General features: G+C 35.9%; 1 long non-coding RNA gene across 1 annotated transcript in view; it reads left to right on the forward strand.

Annotated features, from left to right (window-relative positions):
• Nucleotides 1-3,280: 3,280 nt before the first annotated feature.
• LOC135213824 (uncharacterized) overlaps nt 3,281-4,329 on the forward strand; it is a 67,329-nt gene continuing 66,280 nt past the window's right edge. Inside the window, exon 1 of the long non-coding RNA XR_010314220.1 lies at nt 3,281-3,429. This is a non-coding gene — a long non-coding RNA (uncharacterized LOC135213824). The remainder of the gene's footprint in view (nt 3,430-4,329) is intronic.

The following is a 4,329-nucleotide window of genomic DNA, read 5'->3' on the forward strand; positions in this document are numbered from 1 at the left end:
TCTGTTGTGTAGGTATAGTTTGGAACATACAATGGTTGTTCTGGGCTCTATTTCCTCGCATTTTCTGCTTTTATTTTAATCGTTATCAATGATTTTCTTGATCATAAAGGCTCTCGTCTCCGATTGCAAAAATTCTTTGCGTCATGAGGAGGATTGAACAGTATATCAGCACTGGTATTGTGCCGCATTTCACATTTCTTCAATATTATTCTAGGTTAATATCACCTTTACGTATGTAATCTGAATTTTCCATAATTGTTTATTCAGTATGTGATAGGTTCCAAAGCAGACTTCCTTTTGTTATCAACAATTTTGGAAAATACAATTTTTGGTATCTAAAGTGTACCTAAATACCACCATGACACATTGTTAACAGGGAATTGCCTTTGAAACAACCTGACAAACATCTTTCGTTTGGAATTACTTTCAGCAAAAAAGAAAAGAAAATTCTACTGCAACACCTTTTCTTATTTGTCAAAGGTTTCCTTGCAGGGTATTACAGTTCATAATCAGAATAGAAAGCATATCCCACCGGAAACTAAGTACTAAATAACAGCACATAAGATTTCTGGCTAACAATAATGAATGAATGATTAATTAATAATTATCTGGCGTCGTGACTACCAGGATCATTGACGCCGTTACAAGAACAGTCATAAATATGTTCACAAGGGAAAATTCTTAATTGCAAGTGAACTTTTAGTAGTTATTGTGATCATTTCTTTCTTAATTTGAGCACTGAAGCTAAGGAGTGAGTTTGCCCCTTATTCAAGCCATGTAAAGGCTCCTCAGAAGAATTTTGAATACAAACTGTTCTATAGACGTTGAGTCTACACATGTCTGTCTATCTGTCAACTCATGCCTCGCCTAATATGTTAGTCGTTAGCTTCTCTAACGTCTAATTTTTATTGTGTATACATGGTTAACATAAAAAGGGGGTTTGAGCTAGTTGCAATATATGATTTTTAAGCATTGGCAATGCTCACACACACACACACACCAAGTTATGTCATCATTCAAGTTTTATACTTGACAGGTCATTTTCACTTTAGGATTGTTATATCAAGATTTCAGCAACTGGTTTAGCAACTAAGGGGCAGCAATTTAAATGATTAAATATAATTGATGACCTATTTAAAACAGTAAGCCAACGATTGATGTACAGAGAATCACGAATTCATGACAGCACAAAAACTCAAGCATTCTGTAGCAACAAATTTCGGCTTCAAACTGATAATGGTTTCACTTAAATAACATCGTAGATTCATTTACTTCCAAGTTAAAGGTGTCAGCAACTCGGTTAAAAAATATGATTAAAATATGTCGAAAAATTTCCAATTCTGATTTTTTTGTTTTGTTTTTTAGATTACTTTAAGGTAATTTCAAAATCCAGCACAGAACACCTACCAACTTTTTTTCCCTAAATGAGACCTGATAAGCATTATCAGTGGATGTCTTGAAGTAGAACATCCCAGCTGAAAGTTGAAATAAGTCTATTGGTAAACCTAGCAATGTGTTTTCTCACTGTTGTAAATCAGACACCAGCTGATGTGAAAGCCCCATCCTTCCTCTGTTCCTTCTTTTCCGCCTTTCCCCCTCTAGCTATTCCTTGCCGACCCTACTTACCCTCTTCCTCACTCCCTTCTCGTTTCTCATCTCCTGCCTTCTCCCTAGATAATTCCATCTACCTTCCTTTCCTGTTCCCAGCGGTATTGGCAGTGTTACTTTCACCATTAACTAAATCAACAGTAAATGGACATCGATGGCGTCTAGACTGACTCGTATACAAGTTGCAACAGATATCTGTTTGCCGTACCTAACCGTAAATAAGTCAGAACATAGGTTGTTATATCTTTGCCGTATACAAGTTACAGACCTGGTCGTTGTATGGGAGCCGTACGTCGTAACCGTATTCACGTGACAGCTTAGGTTATTAAGCTGGAACCTATAGTAATTATACGATTGAAGATAGTTTAATCTTCGCTATTTCAATGAAGCAAGTTGAGCTTCTCACCGCTTTTTTTTAATATATCAAATTCTCAACTGGTCCAGATCTTACCTTTCTCCAGATTTCTAATTCTACTATTCGATGAACAGAAGAACGTACGAGAGAGAGAGAGAGAGAGAGAGAGAGAGAGAGAGAGAGAGAGAGAGAGAGAGAGAGAAAATCAAGTTTATGAAAGCATATGTATGAGAAGTTGGTATTAAGAGATTTTTATTAATAAAATAATGCTCATATCAAGTAAGAGAGAGAGAGAGAGAGAGAGAGAGAGAGAGAGAGGAGAGAGAGAGAGAGAGAGGGTTAGTTTTCGATTGTCATATATTACATCGGTTACTATCAAAACTATGGAACATAAACACGTGTTGGATATCTGACCACAAGGTGCCACCAGCCATGCAAAATCAATCAAATTTTTGTGATAGTGTTTCAGTTGATCTGTAGAGAGTCTTCGAAGTTGCAATACGGTTAAGGTGAACATGAATTGAAAAAAATACTAAAAAATAAAATCTTCACGGGAAGTGTTAAAAAGCAACGCAAATGTGTTATTAATTAACGAACACAAGCACATTTTTTTTCCAGTGAATTATAACAAGAGGATACGAGACCTGGTGTGGACACCGAGCACCATAACTAAGACGTAATAATGGTAGGTAGTATATCTTAAAATATCATTAAAGGTATAAGTGTGTTCAGCTGAATAGAATATTGTGTATGTACGGAATCTACCGAGCCCGAGCTCTTGGTGGCTTATAACCTACTGGGGTTTTGTTGCGTGTCGATAGAGGATATCTACAGTACATGGATCTAGGATTCTAGGATGTAGTACAGTTGAATTTGGATCCAATACCTACGTTAACTTAATGTATCCTGTTAGGCCTAGTACCTACAAGTAATAGCAATGAGATTAAGTAGTAATGCACTGCTTGTAGAAAATATAATTGGGTCCGTTACCTTCAGTTAAATTAAAGTTAATCTGGCATTCCCACCTTGATAATAAGGGCATTTTTCCTTTTTAGTGATTTAGTGAGCCTATGCTCTATATAATTAATATTCATATGGTTGCTTGGTAGAAAGACCTTCACACAACCGTAAGCAAAACATCACGGTAAATTATAAAACTTCGGTTTAAAGTTGGTAATGATAACAATGAAATGAAACGAAAGCTTTGAACATTATAAGTTTAATTATACATATAAACGCGGATAAAACAAATAGTTCATATTAGTGAATTACAAACTAGAATTTTGGGAGCTCTATTGACTAAAGCTTACTGTTAGAGTACAGTTTATCAGTGTCAAACCAGAGTAGAATTTGTTTTTGTGTGAATGAGCGATTGAGTGAACTACTAATTCGGCAAAATTTGGGTCATAATGTATACCTACTGTTTCTTAAAGAAGCATTTAAACGGCTTGGCAATGGATTAACTGGTAAGTAGAGGATATTTTGCCGATATTTTCAATTAGCGTAGATTACAAAAGCTAGATTACACAAGCTGTAATGGATTGAAAATGACCCGTGAATAGCCTAGTGGTAATGGCAGCTGTCCCTAGGTTAGGTTCATGTGGATACCTAAGGCTAAGCTGCTGTGTTTTCTGTGGTTCCTCACAAGTAGGCCTATATAGTAGGTAACTATACTCTGTTTTTTTCCATCTGTCCATCCGCCTGTGGTGTTTTTGCATGGTAACACTGCGTCTCGGGCTTTCCCGGGCTTTAAATAGTTACGCTACATGTACGTTTTAGGTAAATAAAAGGATATCTGGGTGTACATTTGCAACAGAAAAGTGTTTTAATAATTTACTGAATGCGAATTACACCGTTAATATTCGAAATAGGATATTATTCAAACCCTGGGACGCAGTGTTACCATGCGCAAACACCACAGGCGGATGGACGATGGAAAAAAAAAGAGTACCTATAGGCTAAGAATTGTACAAAAACGGCAACACCAAATGGTCCTTTTGTAGTTGGATATTAAGGTAAAATTACAGTTTCAACCATTATGGGAAACTGGAATAAAAATATATTTGTTGCATCAGAAATAATGTAGTTCCAACGAGGATTTAACATTTTATTTTGACTGCAAACCATCCGATTGTTTAGATATTTACTACGTAATTGGAGTTGAAAAAAAAAAAAAAAGTTTTTCCAGAAAAAGAAATGTCCAGGAGAAGGCCACACCCGTTTTTCAAGTATTAACGACGAAAAACGGCAAAAAACGACCAGATTGGTGTTGCACATCGCATAGAAACATGAGGAAATGAATAAAAAAGAAACTAGGAGTTACTCTTACACACAAAATCTAAGCATAAACCTACTACTACAATTAT

This window comes from Macrobrachium nipponense, chromosome 43, assembly GCF_015104395.2.
Source record: "Macrobrachium nipponense isolate FS-2020 chromosome 43, ASM1510439v2, whole genome shotgun sequence".
Lineage (NCBI taxonomy): Eukaryota > Metazoa > Arthropoda > Malacostraca > Decapoda > Palaemonidae > Macrobrachium > Macrobrachium nipponense.